Here is a 26,681-nt window from a genome sequence, read left to right as displayed (position 1 = left end):
TAGAAGGTATGAGTAATAGCTCTTTGGATTTTGATTTCTATGAAATTTGTGTATATGGGAAGCAGAATCCGGTGAGTTTCCCCTCTGGTGGTAAGAGGGCGAAACAGATATTAGAGCTTGTACACAATGATGTGTTTGGACCTGTGAAGGTTCCATCATTGGGTAAGTCTATGTACCATGTATCATTTAGTGATGACTTCTCAAGAAATACATGGATATATTTCCTTAAGAAGAAATCTAAAGTCTTTGACAAGTTTAAAGAATTTAAGGCTCTGGTGGAAAACCAGACAGAGAAGAAGATAAAGGTGTTGAGGATAGATAACGTTGGAGAGTTTTGCGGTAAGGAATTTGAAGAATTCTATAAGAAGTGTGCTATAGCACAGTAGAAGACTACTCCATATACACCTTAGAAAAATGGAGTTGCAGAAAGAATGAACAATACATTGATGGAAAGGTCAAAAGCATGCTCAGTGGTGCCGGGTTAGGACAGGAATTCTGGGCAGAGGTGATGGACACAACATGTTACCTGGTCAACAGATCACCTTCATCAATGTTGGAGGATAAGACTCCACAAGAGGCATGGACTGGTAAGAAACCCTCTCTTTCACATCTGAGGGTATCTGGATGTGAAGCATATGTACATGTTCCAAAGTAGAAACGAACCAAATTGGATAGTAAATTTGAAAAGTGCATCTTTATTGGGTATAAGGATGGTTTAAAGGGTTATAAGCTTTGGAACCCAGCAACAAGGAAGGTTGTGTATAACCGAGATGTGGTGTTTAGAGAGGTGAAAGATGTTATTAAACATGAAGTCAAACCAAAGGAACCTGAGAAGATAGAGTTTGAGCTAAAGGAGGAAGAAGCAGACTCTATAGCAGAGGAGGAATTTGAAGATGAAGAGCCACAAACTCCGGGTATAAGAAGATTAGTTCAAGAAAGAAGGCAGCCAGAAAGGTATAGTCCATCTGCTTTTTGTTCAAATTTTGCTTTATCTATTACTGATGATGATCCTGGAACTGTGAAGGAAGCAGTAGATTCAGAGGACGGAAAACTCTGGAAAGAGGCCATGGTTGATGAAATGGCATCTTTGCACAAAAATGAGGCTTGGGATCTGGTGGAGTTGCCGGCTGGAAGGAAACCCATTGGCAGAAAATGGGTGTTCAAGAAGAAGACAAATGCAGAAGGAAAGGTGGAGAAATACAACGCTTGGTTGGTAGCAAAAGGTTATTCCCAGGTGCTGGGAATTGATTTTGGTGATATTTTTCCTCCTGTTGCCAAGGTAACTTCTATTAGATTACTTTTATATGTTGCTGCTGCTTTTGATTTTGAGGTAGAACAGATGGATGTGAAGACAACATTTCTTCACAGGGATCTGGAAGAGGAGATCTACATGAAGCAACCTGAAGGCTTTGCGGTGAAGGGTAAGAAAGAACTGGTATGCAAGTTAAAAAGTCTTTGTATGGGTTAAAATAGTCACCAAGGATGTGGTATCAGAAATTTGATACATTTATACAGGGACTTGGCTTCACCAGAAGCAAAGTAGATCACTGTGTGTATTTTAAATTAATTGGTGACCGTGTTATTTATTTGGTCTTGTATGTGGATGATATGTTGCTGGTTGGAAATGACAAAGAAATTATCCAAGATTTGAAGACCCAATTGTCCTCCAAATTCGACATGAAATATCTTGGCGCTGCAAACTATATTTTGGGCATGGAAATTAAAAGAGATCAGGTAAAGAGGAAGCTCTGGTTAAACCAGAGGAAGTATGTTGAGACAATACTGCAGAGGTTTAATATGCAAGATAGTAAACTGGTGAAGGTTCCTATTCATGTAGGTGTAAAGCTATCTGCTGAATGGTGTCCCAAGACACAAGAAGAGGAAGAGGATATGTCCCGTGTTCCATACGCAAGTGCAGTCGGTAGCCTAATGTATGTAATGGTCTGTACTAGACTAGACATTTCACATGCAGTGGGAGTATTGAGCAAGTTTATGTCAAAACTAGGGAAGGAGCGTTGGACAACAGTGAAGCGGGTTTTTAGGTATTTGCGTGCCACTAATGATTATGGTTGTGCTACCAAGGAAGACCAGGATTGGACAGAGTTTTGGATATCCATGGCTTTGTTGATGCAGACTAGGCTGGAGATTTGGATCAGAGAAGATCTACAAGTGGGTATGTGTTTAACTTATTTGGAGGAGCAGTCAGTTGGATGAGTGAGAAACAATCTGCAGTGGCACTATCAACTACAGAGGCAGAATACATGGCAACCACTCATGCAAGCAAGGAAGCAGTTTGGTTGCAGAGATTGTGTTAGTATAGGGAGCTATAAGGATAGAATGTGACAACCAAAGTGCAATTTTCTTGGCAAAGAACCCTGCTTATCATTCAAATACAAAGCACATTGATGTTCAGTATCACTTTGTCAGGGATATGATAGAAGAAAGAAAGGTGTTGCTGGTAAAGGTGGACACTTTGAAGAATACTGCAGATGAATTGAAAAAAATTGTGAGCTCTGAGAATTTCTCCTGGTGTAGAGAAAAAATGGGCGTTTCAGGGCTAGAAAAATGACTAAGCTCTCCTGTGGCCCCCTGTGGAAAGAAAACAACAAGTGGGAGAATGTTGGGTTGTGTTATATTCTTTCCACGACTAACCTACGTAGTGAACCAGGGGGTTAGACAGGGGGGGGTGCGGAGCCCCCCCTTTGTTGTGTTGATTACACAGTGGGGGGGTCACAAAGGGGGCGGTAGCCCCCCCTCTCTGGGGGGTTTGAAGGGGGCAGGTAGCCCCCCTCTACGGGGTCTGGGGCAGTGCCCCAAGAAATTTTTTTTGGACCCTATATTAGGTTGGGAGCACCTACCTATGGTTTTTGGTCCATGGTATTGGATGCTTCGGCATGTATAAATATGTATTATAAAATTGAAAGGAACATAATGAAAAATCAAGCTGGTAGTCTCGGCTTTGGGATCTAGTGGGAAAATCTATGTGTATATGTGTTTTATGTCTTATGCTCTTGCATTGTTTATTTTCTGTGTTCTAGAATTCGTATGTAGGTAATTTCTGTATGGGGTTAAAACCTACAGTGGAAGCCTTGAAAAACTAGCTGAAACCCTAACTTCAATCCTTAACAGTGTTGTCGATCTTCTCACATGTGGCCAGTGAAAACATGGCCCAACTTAAATGATTGACACAAATTTATCGTACATAGAAATTCCAAAAAAAAAGGTCAAGAATAAATACTACCTTACGATTTTCTTTCTTTGAAATTTATGATAACCTTCACTTTGGACAAACTGAGAAAAGTGAGTAACAAACAAATAGAAACCTAGAAAGGAATCACTCAGGACAAAGTAAAAAATGTTTGTTTATACCTCACTTCTCAAGTGACGAGGGTTCATTCTGGCCAATGCAAGCATAAGAACCTCCCATTTCACTGAAAATCCCCTGTAACTGAGAGTGCCATAAATAAGAAACACCGAAAAGTGTTATATCTAAGGACAAAAACCACCTTGATAGGAGTAACGACATCAACTAAAACAAGTTAATAACAATAAAAACTACCAAAAGAATGCACTTACCAGAATAGGGAGATGTAGCCCAAAGGATACTATGAAAATCCAAAGCAATTAGGGTTACATAGAGTAGCAAAGCTCTCCTTTCAAACATGATGAAGTGCAAATGACCCAACAATGCGGTAAAGGGTTGGGAATTAGTTACCCTAAATTTCCCACAAAAACCATGAACCGTTAGATCAACATCTCAAAGATCGATGGTGGGAGATATGCCACCTAGAGCTAGTCACATCAATCACCAAAACCATTTCATAAATGATATATGGAGGTATAGAAGCTTCCAAGAAACATCATGTGACAGGGAAATAATAATTGAAAAACATTATAACATATGTATAAACCTAGAAGGAATCGATATGGACTATGACTCGGTTTGAACTTTGGTTACCACAATTATAATGTCAATTTAATAATAAACTTAAATTTGTGCATGTAGTAGTCTGGTCACAAATCCAATGAATAAATAAAGCATGTCGAAGGTAGATTATAACTAAGGACTAAGCAAATTAAGTCATATAGTAAGGAAATTAAGTGAAAATGCTATGTTAATTCATTAAATATGTTATAGTAAACATAAGTAATAATAAATAAAAAAGCTTTGGTTTAGGTGTTGGTGGATGTTACAAGTGGTATCATAGCTATAGGTTCAACTCTAAGGTCCAAGGGCCAACTTAGAGTTGAAAATTTTAATAAATGACTGTCGATATTACATAGAATCAATAGACAACGATGATAGTAAGGGCATAAGCACTTGCTAGACCCATAAACAAGGAGATTAGATATGGTTTCATTTAGGGGATGGAGTATCATCTCATATATCACAATTGTTGGAAGTAACTAGAAATAGAGTAGCATCTTAGAAAAGCTAATAAAATCATACAAAAAAAAACTAATTAACTACTATACTCATAACCGAGGAGAAAGGGTAATGGAACATGCCATGTATTCTTATAGATCTGTGTACATATAAATAAAAATACCTTGTTGAGGCGTGGAATGTATTAGCGAAAACAACATTAGTATAACATATCAAAAATTATTTCCTGTAGGTAAATGTGAATCTAAAGGAATCCAAGTTGGAAGCCTACACAATTGTAAGGCTTATTTAACAAGAGACCCATACACCAATTTAAGTGAAACACATAAGGTGTTTGAGCTTATGAAGGAAGAAATATTGCAATAATTGGTTATATATATATATATATATATATATATATATATATATATATATCTCCACATAATCCAATGGAGGAAAAACAATTGACTATAAGAGTACAAAGTAACCCTACGGAGATTCAATCTCATGAAAGGAAAATGGACAATTGGTGGTACCCCTATTAAAATACAAAGTTAATTAAAAAAAATTCTAATAGAAACTGCTGAAGTGAACTATGTAGATAAATAACCAAAAAATCTAGTAAATAAAAAGTAGTGCATGTAAGAGAATTTATCAAGCCACACAAGATGGTAGGGTTTGGATAAAACCATGGAAAAGCATGAAGAAAATATGTCGTTTGTGAACTAAATGACAAATTTATGTCAAAAGTTATTCTGGGAAGAAAACTTAACCTAGACAGGTTGAAGATTAAAATTATCTTAAAAAATTATATATATGTAATAAATAATGGTTTCATTCTTATGATTATGGAAGAACCAAAATGATGTATTGTAATGTTGATTATGAAAGCATTAGAAGCCTTGGGATAAACAATGATAGATGCATGGTATGTAAGTTAATTATGAATCATAAGAATTGCCGTTTGTATGTTTAGGAGTCTAATGAAAAGTACTAATTCATCATGATGCAAGGAAAGTCAAAATAAAAAAAAGACCCTCATGTAATCTCCAACACCTTAATCAATAATGTGCCAAAAAGAAGGGTATTTAAAATCCAAGAAGAGAGTTGAGTGAAACTCATGTGTGAGATGTGTTGGGAAGTACTACTGTAAAATTGGTGATGTAAATCTCCTTTGAACTTTGTCGACTTTAAATATGCTCATATTACACCAGGTTATGCCTTGAATAGTCACAACGATTTCATTTAACATTACTTTGTATTTCTAGCTTCAATGGCCTACTTGGGGAAAATTAGAAATGAAATAATAAGATAGAGAAAACTAACTGAGTTAAACAACCAATGGATAATTAATGTGGACATGAACTGGGTCCACTTGAACAAAGGACAAGGATCATGTTTGTCGTGAAGGCGGGAATTATGATGGTACCTAAAGAGAAAATCACTGATTATGAGCCATCATAGGGATAAGGTAAGGAAATATTCCTCGAAAAAAAATAAAAAAAATTCTTCTTTGATCTCCTTGAATGTGGATTGTCAACAATTCACTTATTCATAGTTTAAAACTTCAGTTTTAGATATCATAATAACTTAAATAATGACAACATAGACATATCCAATGACCTTAAGGAAAAGAAGTGTGTGGAAAAAGGTAATTGTGTGTTCTGGAAGAAGTTTCAGTTTAAAATAAATCTCTATCGAAAACTTGCAGAGTGTTGCTAAGTCAAGATAGATATCAGAATAATTATTGAAATCACAAAATGAATGAAAACATTTTGATACTATCAAATTAGAAGTGATAGAGATAACTATATCCTGAAGCAGAAAAGTAGAAGACATATAGAAATATTACTGAAAAGATTTGTAGAATTATAGTTTGTGAAAACATAGGCAAGGTGGTATTGATTAAGGCTAAGACTGAGAGTGGAAACAATAATGTGATATCCAGGTAGGCTGGTCGAATCTATGGAATTGATGGACAATAAATGGAAAATGGTTATTCTCTTAAGTCTAGCTTAGAATTTCACATATACTTAGGTATTGTAGAATATGAAAGGCTTTGCTAGGGGTCATTTGAGCGCAAGGATGACTAATTACAGATTATATGAAAAATAAAGTTCTATGTTAAAAAATATTCTTAAATTTTGATCATCAAGCAGAAGAGGCAATATGACCTGGTTCACATAAATAGATATGGTGTAGTCTTCGGAAATATATGTGGTAATGTGTGATGTATTAAGTATTGTGTTTATATGCATGTGTTTTACATGTGTATTTTTTATGGTACTATGTGTACCTGACATTATGAGCAAAAAAATTTAAAAAAAGAGAGGCAATGGTCATTAGTCTGTATGAGGTATAGATTGACATGAAAACTAACTAAATATTAACTAAGTTGATGTTGCAGGTATAAAAATGTAAACATTGATGGGGTTCCCTACAGAATTTCAATAGGAATTGCAAGTTATTAGGATGTGGAAGAACCTAGTAGAAAAGAAAAAGATTGTGGCCAGGTTGTGCATCTATAACTACGAAGAGAAATTTTTAAACCTAGTTTTTGTGAGCTGAGTCAATGTGAAAATGAGTTCAAGGGGAAGAAGCCCCATTACTGTACATATAAACAAACTGTGTATAACCTTCATCAACAACCTACAATGCAAGACCACAAAGGGCCAAACTCGAGAAATTTTGCAATATGGACTCTTGATTTTGCATGAAGGAAGGAAACCCAATATGGGCATAACTAAGTTTACTTGAATAAATTGGAAAACCATGTAGATGCCTTGAACATGGCAAGAAAATGAAGTTATCCTAAACCTTACTCCATGCATAACTAATGCATATGTAGCATTTGAAATTAAGATAAAAGAATAGTGATACTACCCAATACGATAATACACTAATTGCAATCTATCATAAAAGATAAGAATAGTAAATGGGTTTTGAAATGTTACCACCACTAAGTACATAGTGCCAATGGAATTGGTACTTCCATGATATGAAATTTACAGTGGAACCACAAGGTGGGGTCCTTGTTGATTGACTTAGCCATTGGGTAAGTAAGAAGCATTTATTGACTATTTTTGATGAGCTTATAATGATGTTGCTAACCCTAGTTGGTTTGTGAGACATACTAAAGACCCTTGCTGAATATATGAATAGCAACTAATGGTGCCTTTAATAAAGTTGAAATGATTATATATATGCTTCTTAAATAATGATAAATGGAAACTAATGACAATGATTGTGAATTTAGTACGAACTAGACGAAACATTCCTAGCGGGTCCTCTGCATACTTATAATTAAATAGAAATAATGCTACAAAAGCAAGATATTTCCCAGATTAAAATGTAGTGGAGGCATTTCAGTCGAAAGAAGTTACTTGGGAGAATGATTTTTTTTATGTGCAAGGCATATTCCAACCCATTTGAGGGCCAAGGAAACATTAAAGATGGTGTTTCACTCGAAGGAGGAATGCTTAACACCCCTTAGTGAAAATTAAATATTTAATTTACTTTTAATACACATACTTGGTAAATCATGGGCTAAGTGAAAATCCTTGTGGAAAACTTTAATGTTTAAAAGTTTTATTTTAATTTAATTTAAAAGGTTATGAAAAGTCTTGGAATTCACAGGGAAAAGAGACTAAATGAATTTTTTTTTACTCACTAGACAATTAGAATATAATTCCTCTCCCTAGATACAAATAATATTAGTTGGGACAAGGGAACTAAGAGGGTGAGAGCACAGAAAACCTGAGGCAATATTGAAAACTTGCTACCTGATTGGAGGAGGTATAAGTGAGGAAAATTAATGTGTAAGATTATGAACCTGCAATAGGATATTGTTGAAGGAAGTTAGGACGCTACTAGTTAGGGTATTCTTGAGCTAGTTGGAGCCAATGGAATCCCTAAGACAAAGTTGTGAGTCAGTAAGTTATTTGGCTGGACTTGTGCTATCTTGATGCCTTTGAACAAAAGGAAAGTTTGTTTTTTGTACGTTGGAATCATTTATAAGAAATCTGACACTTGTTTTTCTATAGACAACTATAAGTTTGTACCTAATGGAGGGTTTAGTAGATAAAAGGAAATCTTGAAACACAACTGTAGAAACCCATAGTTAGTTGAGATATTAATAGTAATAATATCATGGAATAGGTTAGTTTTGATTCAATGAGATGAAGTTCGTCAAAAAAACAATCCTTGTTCTATGTAGTAAACATAACTAAATCTAGTGGGCTGAGGTAGGTCCCAAAAAGAACCAGGTCCTGTTCAACCCTAGACTGATATTAAATAATATGGAGCTTTGACATAATTATAAATAGATAAATAAATAATTTAAGAACATAACTGTAAATTCCTTCTTCAGAAGATAACGATAAAAGAAATAATGGAAGGAATTGAACATACATTCTTTTCATTGAAATACTAACAATACAGTAGTAATCAAGTAAAGGAATAGTTCCAAGATTTTTAACGAAAGATCAACATCGAAATTTATTAAAAGTTCACTATACAAATGGACTAAAAAGCATAAATTCCGAATTAATAATTTAGTAAATAAAGGTGCACACAACTCGGTTTAGTCATGGGCCAACTGCTGAAGACCAGTAGCTTAGAACAATTTCTAGAGCCAATTGGTTAAATAAAAAATACCTACACTAGGCATGTGTAGATTGCTCAAGATATTGTAAAATAATGAGCTAGCGAAATTGTAAACCAATTATAAGCCCTGCGAGGAAGGGTATATATATATATATATATATATATATATATATATAGACCAAGTGTTAAACAAGAAAAAGAAACATACAAATACAGATCCCTCTTACTAATAGAAACATTATCTACTCAAAGAAACCAAACAAGATATTATTAATGGGAACTAATAACATAACCATAGGTATAAAAAGTTATCATAAATTAATACATGTGCAGAGATAGCCCCCATTTAAATATATGAACAAGGATCAATTAAGTATAAACCATGCGATAGGGTTGATCCGAACTTTAAACAAGAACGCAAAAAGTTACATATATAATCATAAATACAGAGATGTAGTAGAAAAACACTTAATTTCATTAATAGACAAATAATGAACTATGCTTACAAACATAATGGAAATAAGATAGCTTGGGCAATGGTAGCTTATCTCTAAGAAGAGATGTGGCGGCTGCATGCCTCTGAATTGTGTTACAATGGGGCTCAAGAGCCTATTTATTATTGAAAAAACATGAGAAAGCCCTACACAACCAAAACCCTAACCCCAAGAGATGTAACACCAAGAGTTCGTGGGCCCCGTTGGGTTTAGTTGTGAAGCCAACTTCTCGGGGTTGTAACTTGGTCATATTATGTCCATTTGGCACGTACGATACCTTGTTGGAAATGTCTCTCTGAGTACTACAGGTTTTTCTGCAAGACCCCGCCTATGGCTATGGACCTGCAACATACCCAACAAGACACCGTTTAGGGGGTCAAAATTGCTCCAAAAGTTCAGGACTCGAAAAACTACTAAAAATAGTAAATGTTGAAATAAACAAGGAAACATATGAAATTGAATGAGAGTCTAGGTGGAATAGGTGGGTGGCCACTAATATGCACCTAGATCAAGGGTGCTTATATTAGAGAGAATTTCAATGGAGGAACCACATATTACATTCTAGTACTACGATAAAACCCTTGCCAAAAATTATATATATGTATAAAACTGTACATATGGGTTCACAAGGTTCAAACCCTGTGATGGTGTCAAGTTCTATAGCATAACCCTAATCTAAAAAACCAAGTCTCATTTGAAAAATTTAACAAAAAACATTTTACAATAATCAATGGCATGATGCCATGCATGTCCCAATCCAACCCTATGCCGTAGGGAAGGGGTCGACCAAAAAACTATAAAAGGAAAGTGAGAAATGAAACCCTGGTGGAAGGTGAAAAACCAATTGAAACCTAACTTCAATCCTCGACAGAGTGTTGCCAAGCTTCGCAATCCTTGACAGAGTGTTGCTTAGCTTCTCACTTGCGACCAACAAAATCAGGGCCCAACTTAAGTGACTGAAACAAAGTTATTGTACATAGAAAGTCAAAAGAAAAAAAAAGTCAACAAGAAACAATACCTTAGGATTTTGTTGGACACCTAATCCTCAATGGGTTAGTGTGGAAGCTGAATAGACAAAGTAGTCCAAGAGACCTTGGGATGTGAAACCCAACGGTCACATATTGTACTATAAATGTATATCTCTTGTTAATAAAAATTGTACTCTCATGATTTATCATTCATATTGTTCTTGCTCCCATGTGTGTTTAACATGGTATCAGAGCAGGCATATTCCTGCCCTGCATAATTAATTTGAGCCATCTGTTTTATGGCCTCTCTGTGTAGTTTATTTCTGCCATAAACTTCATGAATATTTATTCAGCTAAATTTTAGCTGCACCTTGTTAATACCGCTGCTGGTCTCTGCTCCTCCATATATAATTTGCTGCTCCTGGTACTGCATGTGCTACCTCCTGAGAATTTTATGCCTGAAATCCACTGCTTGCTGACTGACATCTCTGACCCCTGTTTGCCATATTCCTTTTATACGGACCTGCGTTCTGTCTACTGTACCTGTGCTCTCATTCTCTGCCATATTCCTTACCTGCGCTCTCAGAAAAGGAATGATATACGTTGTTATGTTAATGGATTTGATATGGAGGATTTTACTTAAGTTTCCATGATTAGTTGTGGTTGAGGAAAATTTGTCTAAAACTTGCATTGTGGTATCAGAGCACACCAGCGCTGCCTCTGCCTTGGTGGTCTGACATGGTTTCATGCAGTATGCTCATTGCCGGGCTCTCTGTCCCTCTATCCACTCTCTAAACTTTGCGCATAGACCAGTCCACCCAGCCTGACATGGTATTATGCCTCTGACATCGTATTACGCCTCTGGAAGCCAAAATAGGTATAGATACACCACCATCGATGAAGGTCCAACTCCTGGTATGAGGTATTGAATCATTTGAACGTTGTCCATATCTTTTGACCCATATTAACGCTGCGTTTTGAATGCATTTCCATTTGAACACTGTCCATAACAGTTGAATGCGTTTGAATATTAACGCTGCGTTTCCTGTTTGAATAATAACATTTGAATGGTATGTTGAATGTGAATGGTAACATTTCGTGAAGGCAACCTTTGAGTGTCTCTTAAAGACTTACGGATTTTTGACACCTGACCTGAGGAGGGAGACCCAGATTTTTAACGCTGCGTTGGTATCATTATTGAATGGCTGTTGAAATGCTGTGCGTTTGAATGCCCGTCCAAGTTTGTATATGCGTTGAACTGACTTCGGTATTCTTTTGATTTGGCTGAGAAGAGCTTTGGTATACAACGCTTGCATATGCGTTGAACTAACATGGAAGGGTCTCTGCGTTTGAATATATGGTATATGGTATATGGTATTTAAATCTCATTTTTAAATTGATCCCACAACAGCCGTATAGTCACAAGTTATGTGGAGTCCAGCAAAGTGTTGAATTTTTGAAGGGTTGTGTTTTGTAATTGTAAATTTAACTGCTCTCTGCATTGGTGTATCATATTCCATGCATTGCATGGTGGGTAACAGTTCCAGCGTATGACGTTGTTGATTTGAGCATTAAATTAAGTGTTGTGTTGGTCCTTTGTTGACTTTATATGTGCGTTGAGCTCTTGTTTAAAAGAAAAAAAAAGAGGCGATATGGTATATAGAATGGTCCAGTTATATGCTGAATGAGGATGAGTTGCGAGATGCTGTTCTCCTCGTATTTGCAAACAAGCAGGATCTTCCCAATGCAATGAATGTTGCTGAGATAATTGATAAGTTTGGCCTGCATTCTTTGTGTCAGCGTCATTGGTATATCCAGAGTACCTGTGCTACTTCTGATGAAGGACTGTATGAAGGTTTGGATTGGCTTTCTAACAACATCGCAAACAAGGCATAATGTTGAAGCATCGTAATGACGCTATGAAGCCTTTGAGAATGGGCTGGTTTCCATGCCTTTTGAATATTGGTTGGATTAGGATACTTTCTGCAGTGTAGTGGACATGTTTCATGCTTCTCCTAGTAAATTGAAGTAGATAAATAGTTAAGGGGGGTTGAGGATCTATTCTTCTGGTGTACTGATCCTTAGTTTAGCTAATTTGTTTGAAATTTTGCATGTCTACAATTGTTACATAATCAATTATGAACTCTTCCATGTGGCTATGGATTGCAACGTCAAAAGCAGAACCAGAACCAATCCCAAATAAACTTCGCATTTGCTCATCGTAAATTTTATATTGAGGGAATCTTTCCAACCAGTGGAGCAAGAAGGTGTGTGAATCTTCAGCAGTTCGTTTGTCTCCTGACTTGGATATATATGAAGAAGTGTTGGTGTAGGTACTTCAAATAATTATTTTATTGATTTCGATACTTGCATTTGAGGTATTGCCTTTTGATAGCCATCATTTCTGCTTTGAAAGTGATTATGCTAGGGGATTTTTGGGAATGACAGAGTTCAATGTTCATAAGAATTAGGGACTGTTTATATTCTTTAAAGTTGCAGCAATTTGGCATTATTTAGGAGTTCAGTGGAAATTGTTTCAAGCCAAGACTATCCTTTGTAGATCGAATTGGTGTATTTTCTTAAAGGTTGTTCATATCAGAGATTGTTATTGAACTAGATTGAAGTTGTTGCCAGGACAAGTTCCCTTGGATTCAAGGCTGGTACAGGAAAATATCTTTTTGAGGCCTAAATTGCTTGTAGCTTTGTTGGAAGTTAAATTATCAGGTGAATTGAAGAAAATTCATTTTTAAATTAGGAGTCCGTTTTCCGGATATCACCATTCTTTGTGTGTTGAATCTATTGCAAGCTGATTGATTTGAAGTTGTTGCCATACGTTTATATAAAAAAAAAAGGCGATTGGTGTCCATCTTTTCCTCATTGTTTTACTATTTTTTTAGGTTAAAATTGGCTCCAATTGGTGCAATATTAGAGTCAGTGGACAATCTAATACTCTCTACTATGGATAATACAGTCAAAATCAGCAAGGATTTTCTCACCGATATTCATAGTTGTTTACAAGATGTACATGAAAAGATTGACTTTTTACAACTTGAATCTCAGCTTCAGCAAGAAGAATTAAAACAGAGGAATCATAATTCTGGACATGTTTCTGTTCAGAACATTGAGACTGCAACCCATCAACAGTAAGTCAATAATGTTACCGTTCATTCAAATAACGCAGCAGTTGTACATGCAGATGCAAAAACTCAGTTTGCACTTCCCAAGCCCATCATCAGACCTTGGGAACAGCTTGTCCACAACAAGCACATAACTGGTCTTGGATATGACAAGGACTTGTCCTTTCATATTCTAGACTACTCAAAGCCCATTCAGTTTTAGAGTGCTGGATTCATTCATTACAGTTCACCTGCTCCTCATGACAGTTCATCTTTAGCTATTCCAGACTCTGCCCCTCTTCCACATCAACAACAACAACAACAACAACAGATTGTGAAATTCCAACACTGTGACCGAGTTGGCCATTTGAAAGATCACTGTTTTGATCTTCATCCATGTAGCCATTCTTCACATAGATGCTTCAGCAACAAACACCCTGCAAGAACAAAGATTCATCTTGGATGGATCGCTTCTTGGCAATGGGCATCAACAACCAAGAAGATATTCAAATCACATGTCAGAACTTGTTCCAGAGTATTGAACAGTCTTGCAGTTGATTTTTCTCCATCATCTCACCTTGTATCTGACAGGGGGGGAAATGATGGTCATCTACAAGCTTCAAAGTCACATCAAGCGAACCTGAGCCACAACCTGCCACACCAGTTTCAGAGTTGTAGCCAGAGACAAATATACCCGTGAACATGCGTTCAGTTGGCAATCTGGGACACTTCCTCTAGCAGAAGACTTCAGCTTCTTGCCAGCTTCGGAAGAATTCTAGGAACAAAATTGAGAACACTTCCTCTAGCAGAAGACTCCAGCTTCTTGCCAGTTTTGGAAGAGTTCCAGGAATTGCATTAAGCATTCCAAAGTTGTTGGTCATCCTTAAACCATCACAGGTTGAGACTTCCCTTTTCAGGTTGAAGTTCTCCCTTTTATGTGGGGTGAGACCTCCCTTTATTGGTTGAAGGTTTCCCTCTTCAAAACAATAGGAGCACGAGCACTTCCTCTAGCAAAAAACTTCAGTTTCTTGCCATTTTTGGAAGAGTTCCGGGAACTGCACTAAGCGTTCTAGTGTTGGTGGTCATCCTTAAACCACCGCCTTTTATACCAACATTTCAGAGAGCAAATTCAGCCTTGTGCTGCCATGCATTTTTGCACATTTTGTATTACATCTCTCTTCTTGGACTCATACATAACCCTTCAGATTAAGGGGGAGAATGTTGGACACCTAATCCTCAATGGGTTAGTGTGGAAGCTGAATAGACAAAGTAGTCCAAGAGACCTTGGGATGTGAAACCCAACGGTCACATATTGTACTATAAATGTATATCTCTTGTTAATAAAAATTGTACTCTCATGATTTATCATTCATATTGTTCTTGCTCCCATGTGTGTTTAACAAATTGTATTTCTTTGACCTTCCCAAGAATAAAAAATACTTTGGACCAACTGAGAATGTCAGTAACAAATGAATAACAACCTAGAAAGGAATTCTTAAAGACAAAGTCAACTATTTGTTTATACCTCACTTCTTGAGTGACGAGGGTTCATTTTGGCCACTTCAAGCATAAGAACATCTCATTTCATTGAAACACCCCTGTAACCAAGAGCACCATAAAGAAGAAACACAAAAATGTGGGGACCAAAACCACCTCCACACCAAAACCACCTCCACAGGAGAAAGCAAGAATAGGAGTAACAACATCAATTAAAACAAGTTAATAGCAACAAAAAATACCAAAAAAAATGCACTTACAAGAATAGGGAGATGTATTCGTAAGGATACTCTGGAAAACCAAAGAAATTAGGGTTACATCGAGTAAGAGAGATCTCCCTTGGAACACGATGAAGTGCTCTCCCTTGGAACATGACGAAGTGAAAATGACCCAAAAGTGCAGCCAAGGGTTGGGAATTAGTTACCCTAATGTCCCCACAAAAACCATGAGCCATTAGATCAACATCCTGAAGATTGATAATGGGAGATATACCACCTAGAGCTAATCACATCAATCACCAGAACCATTTCATATGTAACAATTGGAAATTGAAAAGCTCCTCAGAAACATCATGTGGCAAGGTAATAATCACCAAAAACATTATAACATATGTATAAGCCTAGAAAGAACCATAATGGACTATGACTGAGTATGAACTTTAGTTACCACAATTACAATGTCAATTTAATAATAAACTTAAATTTGTGCATGTCTTAGTCGATCACAAATCCAATGAATACATAAAGCATGCCGAAAGTAAATTATAACTAAAAACTAAGCAAAGTAAGTCATATATTAAGAAAATTAACTGAAAATGCTATGTTAATTTTTTAAATATGTGGTAGTAAAAGTGAGTAATAGTAAAATATCTATATATATATATATATAAAATTAATTAATTAATTAATTTAATTTATCTCTATATTTGGATTAAATTTTTTAGTGTATAATTTTTTATTCAATTAATATAAAAAAATTAATATATGATATAACATTAAATGATTAGAAAATTACATTAAATTTTATTTAATAAATTTAAGTTTAAAAAGATAAAGGGTGATTTAATTTTTTAAAATATTATTATATATACATAAAAATTAATTATTTTATTTATTTTGTTTTAAAATTATATTTTTTTTAAACTTCTATTCCGTCTAATTGTCATGAATATTTTTAAACTATAATTAAAAAGAGATATAATCACATTTAAAATATATAGGTATATTCTAGAGTGGTTTAAAATGTCATAGAGGCAAAAATATATAGATATATTTTAGAGGGTTTTAAAATGTATAAAGACAAAAACTAATCCTGCCCAAAGTTCCTATTTCAATCTTAAATATATTAATTTTTATTTAATTTCTTATATTATAATATAATTAAAAGTATTAATATTAAATATTTTAAAAATTATATATTAATAAATTTAATATATTTTATTACTTAATCTATTGGAGTTTAAAATACGTTTTATTTATTTATTTTTAATATATATATAATAAGTAATTGGGTCATTTTTATTTCAGCAGATTTCGTCTATTACCACTATGTATTTGATTTTGGAGTTCCACTTATTGTAAACTGGATTATTATTGGGTATTGAACTTTGCCTTTTTTCTTTACACAATTTCATATTGTATTGATCAGCAATTAATCTATTTTCAAGACCAGAAAAGATAAAATTTTAAAATGAATTAAATAATTTATTACTTTTCTGAAATTTTAAAATTTTATACACCAAACTTACTTTAGAGAAAGAATTATCATTATCTCATCCTAAGTTAAAATAAAATAACGAGGAAACTATGACCAAAGGATAAAATGTCACAAATATTATACAATTTGAATATATATGGAAATTTATTTAACAGATTATTAATTATTTTATTTTGATGTCCTATAATAAATTAAAAATTATTATTAAATAATAATATTTATTATCATTTTGCACAAATTTATTACATTTTTATTTTGTTTATTTAATGCAGATAATATGATATTTAATAGATACACAGCAAAAATAATAAACCGATTATTAACTTATTAAGTGATAGTTAGCAATTACGGGAAATAATAAAATAAATAACAAAATTAATGGTATCGGGAATGGATTTGCAAGTAGTCTTAACTCTGTAATACACTGACCGTCATGGTGTTTAGAGCGGTTTATGCCGCTTTGAAGTCGTTCACAATGTTTATTTTAATGAAATCCGTGGGCACCGTCATATGAATATTAGGGTTTTTGACTCCTAGAATTATGTTCATTGGTTTACCTGTCACTTCTGAATTCTACTGAAATTGATAGATCTCCCATGACTATTTTCTATGACTCAAATCTTGTGGAATGTGTCGACCACATTTTTGTCAGGGTTTATAAATTCTTCATTTGTTGTGTTTTGTTGAAATTACTCATTATTGACTGTTACGTAACAAACCCCATGACCGATTCTCACGGAGTAATCTAATGATAATCGATGTACCAAATTTTTTTTGTTATTTTGTTTTAAAGTGGATGAAGATTTATTGATTTTTTATTTTATTTTTTTGATAAAAATATTTTAAGACAAAATTTTATAACATAGGACAATATTTAAAGATAGCTTTATTACACAAGGTTTCGTATTTCAACTTAAGGTGAATGGGAATCTGTTGACTCTTTTATTTTAATTTTTTAATTGAGAACCTAGATGAATATGCTCAGCATATGCTTAGTCCTAATTTTTATCGAGAGATGTAGTGGGTTACAGAGTTTTTTAGGTTATATCAACTTTTAATAAATTTAAAAAATTAGATTCGTGGCAAGCGGCTCCTAGCCCACCAATTTTCTAGGTATTTGAGATTATTCCAATTCTAATAAGTTCCTCATTATTATTTATAACATTCATTTATATATAAACAAATTTTATTTAGAAAAATGGTCCATTACTTTTAATAAGTTTAAAAAATTAGATTCTTGCCAACCGGCTCTGTGCCCACCAATTTCCTAGCGATTTGAGATTATTCCAATTCTAATACGTTCCTTCATGTATAATTCATTTATATATAAGAAAATTTTATTTAGCAAAATAATCCATTTTATAATATGATGTATAATTTATTTATATATTTATTTTTTTTGAAGTTAAAGTTGACCCATAACCTTTTTATACATGACTAATCTGGTAAATGTGTGCATTAATAGACATTCTTAGTGTTGCAATAATTTTTTTGTTACAATAGTTTTTTGTGTTATATTTATGAAGCCTTGGGCTATATCAACCACATTAATAATATTTTTAATGTGGTTGTACTAGTATTTAAGACAATGGTCACTTAATAGGATGACAATTAAGACAAAACTCATTTAAGACAGTTAACAATTAAAACAAAATCATATCAATTTAAGACAATATTATCTCACAAGTGCAAAATTGACTTGACAATGTGCCCTAAGTTTGTGAGCTTGCAAATATGATTAGAGACAACTTGTCTGCCTTTGCATTCAAGAAGTTTGCATAACGATTCCATAAGTGGAAAGGGGATAATTATATTTTTAATTTTTGAAAATAGTTACTTAAACCACATGAAATTTAATCATATCAATTTATTTCTTTTATATTATATTTTTCCTTTTTCATTAAGCATTTTTAATTAAATATAAAATTAGAATATGCTAATTATATAATTTTTAAAATTAATTATAAAATTAAAATATAATATTTTGAAAAGTTAAAATAATTTAACTAATTTTTAAGTATTTAATTTAATGTATATTTATTTGAAAATTATATTAAAAATTACATAAAAGAAAAAATTAAAGATAATTTGATTTCAAAACAATGAAAATATACCTACCATATTCTAAAAATATAATAAATAAATAAATAAAAAATATCATTTTTTGGTTTGACCTTACTCACGGGAATTTGAACTTTGAATATCATCCTTTTACATAATATTTCATAACAAGGTGATTGTAAATTGAGTTCCATGGGATATTTGTTTTTTAATATGTGAAATTTTTTAAATTACTTCAACTAAATACAATATAACCATATATATATATATATATATAAAGATAAAGAAATCCAAAAAAATTTAAATACAGATACATCAATATTTGCACTTTAAACCTTCATTTTTTCGTTCTAAGTGAAAAGTTAGAAATTTGATTCTTGCATGTCTTATATTCACATCTCAATTCACTATTGAACAAATATATCAAAGAGATAAATAACAATAATTTAATTATTTCTTAGATTATATTTTAGTATTTTTTTTTCCTTATTGTAAAAAAAAGTCTACTAATATTGTAACACCCGCACACATATATAATAATAATAATAATAATAATAATAATAATGATGATGTAGTTTTATATTTTTGATATTAACTTATTGTTAGCTATTAAGATTTTGGTAAAGATTTTCATCTAGTAATTAGAAAACCATGAATGCATTATTGAGAAACCAAGTAAAATTAGTAATTGGTATCATTTCAGACTAGGGAATAACCACTATGTGAATTATCTTCCTCACTTAATAGAGATATATATAAATAAATTATGAAGGAGCTTGAAAGAGTAGCTTTAGCATAAACTTTAATTTAACCTAAAAATCCATTGTCATGCCCCTATAATCACCCACATCTGAGGCTAACTTAGTGCACCCAGATGGCCCATCACTATAGGTTTGTGGTGCATTGTGACTCATTTCATCTCATCGATTTTTTCAATCTGAAACTACGTGATTCCATACTACACCTCACTTTTATATTTCACTATTATTAAAATTCATAAGTTTAACACTTATTGAAGTATGTAGATAATTATTCCATACAATTATGCCTTAACATAAATAATATGCAAATGATATGAATGAAAGTAATATTATAGAATTAACAACCCAACTAGCCTAACAATTTTCAAATATTCAAATGTTACAATGAAGTGAACTCTAGCCTCTTATAGTAATTTAAATAATATAAGAGCACACAATTCATACAAACCTATCCCCAAATTTCCTATTTGATTTACTACCACGGATCACAATTTTGTCACAAATAAAAAATGTTTCACTTGATAGAAATAGTAAGTACTCTCATATGTATGCAATGTATGAAGAGTTAAGTTAAGTGAAGGAAAACAAGTTAAGTCTAATATTAGAAGTCAAGTGAGTCAGAGTTAAAAATTTAATGCATTGTCAAGAAAAGCAAGTTAAGGAAAAGAAAAATGTCATTTTATGTTAAAGTGAAGTTAGAAAAGTTTAGTTAAAGTGTCAAGTCATAATTTTGATGAGGAAAAGAAAGTTAGAGTTTTCATGATTCCACATTTAGAAAGTTTAGTGCTTATATACTCATGGTTGGGTCATTGTAATGTGAAGTACAACGAGAGAATAACAACAACTCAATGGATGTATATGAGAGAATAATTAATGAATAGAACTTCTTTATTCAAGCAGAAGCTTGTGTACTTATTTGTCTTGTGTTTGCATGTTTATATTTGCATCTAAATAACAAGTGGTATCAGATCAAGGTTTAGCAAGGTTTCAAAGAACCAAAGGAATTGAGAAGGCCATGAACTACTTCCACTAAGAGCCTTGGCTATTGTGAGTAGCTTGCAAATTGAAGTTTGTATCCGTTGGTCCATAAGTAGAAATTAGAGCTCATTGAGAGTTTGTAAACCCAACTTCTAAAAGATTAGGGTGAGTAGCCTACATAGCCATCACCATATCAAGAGGAAAGAGAGACCACCATTGACCAAAGAAGGATTCTCCATTGTAAGTTGTAGCCATGAGCCTCCATAAGAATCTACATAGAAGAACTTAGCAAAGTTTCTAGTAGTTATTGGGAGCCACTGTTAAAGTGAAGGTTAAAATGTTTAGTTTTAAAGATAATCAAGTGTATGTGACGTTCATTTCTAGAAGGATGACATAATAAGGAAAGAAGACAAAAGAAAAAATAAAGATGATAGTCATGGGTCACAAAGCAAGACTGAAGCAAACTGAGAAAATAAATTGAAAGGAAGAGCCAAATTATTTCAAAGATCTCATAGAGGTTCTTGCCATAGTTGGGGCATATAAAAGACAAGTAGATGAAGTAGAACAATTTGAGGATGAATGGATTAGGATAGATCTGGTAACACTTCCAAAATTTACTGGTAAAAATATTAATTTTTGGGAACTGTCAAAATGAAAACTTTTCTTCGTTGTAAAGAGTTGATTGAGTATCGGTCTAATAACCCATATGATGAAGTATGTGATATCTCAGTATTGGATCTTATAAAACATGCATTTTATGAGAAGTCCTTGTGCAAGGTAGAAAAAGCTACATCTTCCTAGGAAGCATGGAAGACCTTGGAAGTAGAATTTGGTATAAAGGAAAGTGACATAAAGCAACAAATTCTATCACAGTATGTTGAAGAATCAATAGAAAGTCAACTATGGGTCTGAGGGTAAATGAGCAAGAATGTAGGAGGAAAACAAAGCTTGGAGAATCCCACTCAAATGTGGATGATGGTCATAAATACTATAAAAGTGAAACCCATCATGTAGACATGCATATGGGTGAAAAAGACACAAAAAAGATTACAGAGTGAGAAGTTGAAGTGTCTATGTGTGAAGTAGAGAAAGAGCATATAGATGCTCGAGAACCCCATTGTAACATGAATGGTGAAGATGATGGTGAATCCCACTGTGACGAGATACATGTGGATGGTGATTGCAAAGTAAATTCTGAATTATGTTGGTATTGGTACTATATTGTTCACTGAATAACTTTTATTGGTACTATGGTGTTCTAATTTTTTTAGTCTTCGCTAATCCAATTTATTTATTTCCTCTTACTCCAAGTTAGATACATACGTGTCAAGTTTTCTTGTGAGATTTCAATTACGAGATGAAGTAATAAGCATAAATATTTGTGAATGTTGGGAAATTTACTGCATTTTAAAACTTTTTTAGGTTGCAATTGTGATCAAACAATGTTGTGACCCAAATTTATATAAGTTTCCCAAGATATCATTTGCAATATTTAAAACTAAAAATGTATAGAGAAACTAAATATTTTATTTTAAAAAGCACTATATTCGTATATGGTACACGCCCAAAATCATTAGTGGATTTTCTCTCATTCTTTAAAGTTTGGATGTGGCATGAGTTAGCAATGTAGTGAGGGGTTTGTCCTCATTACACTATTGTGTTTGGTAAAAAAAATTATAACCAAATTTTTCTTAGGATGTTGTTTATGCAATGGTTCTTGAGGAATTTCATGAAACACAATGGTTGATTCAAAAAGGTTTTCATAATTCTAAAGTATTATTCCATGTGGAGAAAGAACTTTTAACCATGGTGTTGGATGTTCCATTTGTTTTGATTATAATGCATCTGATATTACATTAAATATTCAACATGATTTCATCAATTGTTACATCCATGGGCTCATGTGTAGCTGATATGGCATTCTCTCTCCAAATTGTAGCTTGGTGGAGTCCTCATTTGAATGTAGATTTATACTTTCTTCTCTACAAGAAGAAATATGTATAAGCCAAATGATACTACAAAGTCCTTTTCCTTTTTTTTGATCATCTAAATGTATCTTAGCAATGCCCCATTCCATCAAATCTAACCAACAAAAAGCAATGAAAATTATCTTGAAATGTATTCTCTGAAGTACCAAGCCACCTTGCATCCATTTACTTCATTGTCCTCTTTCTTGCAACTAGACAAGACATCAGTTAATTAAGAAGAATGAAGATAATATTTAACCATCATTGTACTCTTTCTTGCAACTAGACAAGACATCAGTTAATTAAGAAGAATGAAGATAAGATTTAACCACTAAGCTATGGTTAAGAGTCATTTATCCTAGAATATAAGATTTAAAGGAACTTCTAATTTTCCATTTGGACTATCATCGTTTTATCCAACTATGCCCAGTATCTTGCACTCTCCAATTTGAGGTTTTGGGATATTCTTATGATACAATTTCATAGTATCATAAGAGGTCCACAAAGTAGGACAAAACCTTACTCTATAATCTAATGTCCATAATTTCAATGGATTGAAGATGATGGCCAAGGCCATTAAATTAAATCTATAATAAAATCTACCATTGTGAAGCATCTCAAAGATGAGAAGATCAAAGATTCAAGTTTTTTTTATCTTGTTTATTAGAATGTTATTGCAATTTACCAAAATTAACAATCCCATACACTTTTTCCATTCTATTAGAGAACCAAAATAAGTAAGAAGCATAGGACAATGAATGTGAATTATAGCAATATATCGATGCAAAGCTTGATACAATATGATTCCACATAAATTCTTCTACAAATCTTCTGAATTTGAAGTGAGCATTCAAAACAATGTTTTTGTATCAAATTTCAATCTAGTTGCCATCCATGTTGGATCCAATTATTTCTCAATGATCAGACCAAGGACATGTTTTTCATACATACACAATTTATACTTGGTCATATTCCAAATTCTCAAAAATTCCATGTAATTTTCCTCATTAGTTCCAATCGACTTCATAAGCTTTAGAAATGGGACACATGCAAAATTTGGAATTTGCATGTGTTACATTGTTCATTAGCCAGCATGCAACCTGGATAAATGAAGTAATTTGATAAGGAGGATGATTAAGTAAAAAATATATAAGTTACATTGCACAAAGACTGATAATGTCTAGTGGAAGCAATGCAAGTTTCAACAAGCTAGGAAGCAATGCAAGTTTCAATAAGCTATGAATTCCATTAGCAGGAATGACAAATATATGAGAAGTAGTTCTAAGGTAGAGTGGTTTAGGCTTCTTCTCAAATTGGATAATTTAATTTCAATTTTTTTTTTTATGGATCAAGTCCATACAATTCCCTTAACTGGAATGAGCCCTACAGTGGTCAAGGCTTCTTCTCAATTGGGACAATTATATTTCAAAATTTGTTTATGGATCAAATCCATACAATTCCCTTAACTGGAATAAGCATTTTCCATCTGTTGGGCTATCATATGAACCCATGTGAAGCAATATGGAATCAAAGTTCATTGAAAAACTAATGTTATGAACATAATTGGGTGTTTTGAACATGAAGAAATACTTGTCTAGTCCTTGTCATCCTTTTATAGACACCTCTCTTGGAATCTAGTGAAATTTGCATGAAAAAGATGAAAAAGAGTGATGTCAAATTTCACTTTCAATAATGGTGAGGTTGATAAATGAGTAAATTTATAGAATACTAGGTGAAGAGGTCCAAGGATCAATAAGTGATAATCCTGACATCGATAATTTGTAGAGAATACTAGTCAAATATGGTATCACTAAAGTTTGGAACTTCTACAATGCTAATGAGTCCAACTAGCTTGGGAAAAGGACTTCTACAAAGTAGAAGATGGAACAAAAGAACTTCTACAAAGTAGAATATTGTTCCATTTCCCTGGCCACATTCCAATGAAAATATCTATACTTATAAGGATGTAAGACATCATATCCTTCCTAAGAGAATGATAAGAAATCTACATTTTATGGGTGTCAAAACAACATGTTGAAACATTTAATAGGATGTTGCATGCAAATCTATAACATGAAAGACACACATAACTTTCTTCTCTCTCCTAATGTGAGATAGAAAAGTGTCCAACAAGTACCAAGTCAACCCTCCAAAAGTTGTCCACAAATTGTCTTTCAACTGTCCACAATGAACTCGATCAAAGTCTTGACTTAGATTTGTACTAGGGCCAAATTTAGGCCTTCTTTACTATCCCAAAAAGCTCAATCTTCACCACATAATAAACTTTGATTTCAACTCTGAATGGGTTCAGATATTATCACAGATAAGGTTTGAACTTCACCCTCATAATGGGTTTAAACTCCATAAAAAAAATAGGCTTGGAATTTATCTTAGATAAGCTTGGACTTCACAAATTCCATAGAGATGGTGTTCCACTAGAGGCTTGTTCAAGTCTTGACCTAGTCACCATAGGGTTTCAAGGAAAGTTATGAAATGAGAAGATATATCGTTTGTTGTTGGGGGGGAGAGAGACAATAGATTACCTCTAATTCACGCGAAAGCTATTCTTCTCAGTTAAACATCTCAACCTCTATGATGGCACCAACTATAAGGATACCCATGATATAGTCTAAATCCTCTAATGTAGGTGTCAACTTTCCTAGCAGGAACGCAAATGTGTGTTTACTAAGATTCCAATATGACATTACCTATACTAACTACATATGGAATGTATAGATAATTTTTACTTGGATCGTCCTCTCCTAGCCTATATTTTGTCTCATCCATCATTGTGTGATCCTAATCAATTTCCCCCCTAAGATCAATATACTCTTTATATATAGCCACTAGCCAAGATGGCATTACCTCTCTACATGGTTTCTCTGAGATCAATGGAAAAAGAGGTAGTGTCTTTGTGACCTCTCTTGTGCTCTCAATTGTATCCTTTACTGGCTTGTCCTCCTATCTACCAGCCTCATCATCACCTCTCAAACTATCAATTGTAGGTATATCCCTCTCCATTAGCATGTCCCATAGCCAATCCAAAGAGACTAATATCAACAAACTTTCCAACTCACCCCTAGTAAACACTTTTGATGGACACAAATTCTATTTGCTTTACTAGTTGCCCTACCTTCTTTACCTTCACCTCAACTGTAGGCATCAAAAGTCAACCCGTAGATACACCTGCCTTTGCTAGTGGTACATCTATATCTATCTTTGGAAAATATGGTTCTTCAATTGTCTCTGTATCCCCGGAGATATGTTTTAAGATTGAAATAGAAAGGGAATAGATGACCAATATGCCATATGTTGAAGTTGTAGGGTTTCTTATGTAGGCCTGAAATTACACATTTAATGGGAGTTGTTAGTCTATTTATGTCTAATCCAAGGAAGGAGCATTGGGTCACTGTGAAAATCATTTTTTTGTATTTGAAGGAGACTAAGGACTATGTTTTATGTTAGAAGAAAAATCAAAATGAATAATTCTATTTATGATATTTTATAGATCTTGATTAGGCTAGAGATGTAGATAGCGGAAAGTCTATAGGTGTATTTGAATTTTTTTGGTGGAGCCATCAACTAGATGGCTAAGAAGTAGTCCAAGCAATACTTTGTCAAGTGCAGAGGATGAAGACATTTCTACTATTGGGACTACCAAGGAATCTATAAAGAATATTATGTGGGAATTTTTTGCTACAATCAAAGTGCCATTACATTTAGTAGATCATTGACATATCATACAAGGAATAAACATATTATAGTTTAGTTTCCTTTTCTTAGAGACATGATTAAGCATAGTTTGGCGTAACTGGTAAAGTGTGAGACTAAATAAAATGTAGTAGATTCTGTCATAAAGGTTGTTGAAGCTATGGAATTTCATTTTTGTCGAGAGACCATCAAATTACATGAATGTAAGAAAATGTAATATCAATATGTTGGAATCATTTTGTTTCCGCATAATTTTCTAACTTACTAGTTTTGTTCATACTCATAGTTTCTTATTAGCATAAAAGCTAGTCGAGTATTGATGTCAAAAGCTAGCTCACTATCAATGTTGAAGCTAGTTGATTTTTTTTGTTGAATATAGTTAATTGTTGGTGTAAGAAGTTAGTTTCTTATTAGTATAAGAAGCTAAGTGATTGAGAGTGT

This window comes from Pinus tabuliformis, chromosome 9 (assembly GCF_031772625.1).
Source record: "Pinus tabuliformis cultivar Carrire ecotype Pingquan chromosome 9, CPIR1, whole genome shotgun sequence".
In the NCBI taxonomy this organism is placed as follows: domain Eukaryota; kingdom Viridiplantae; phylum Streptophyta; class Pinopsida; order Pinales; family Pinaceae; genus Pinus; species Pinus tabuliformis.
This window is presented reverse-complemented; position numbering follows the sequence as displayed.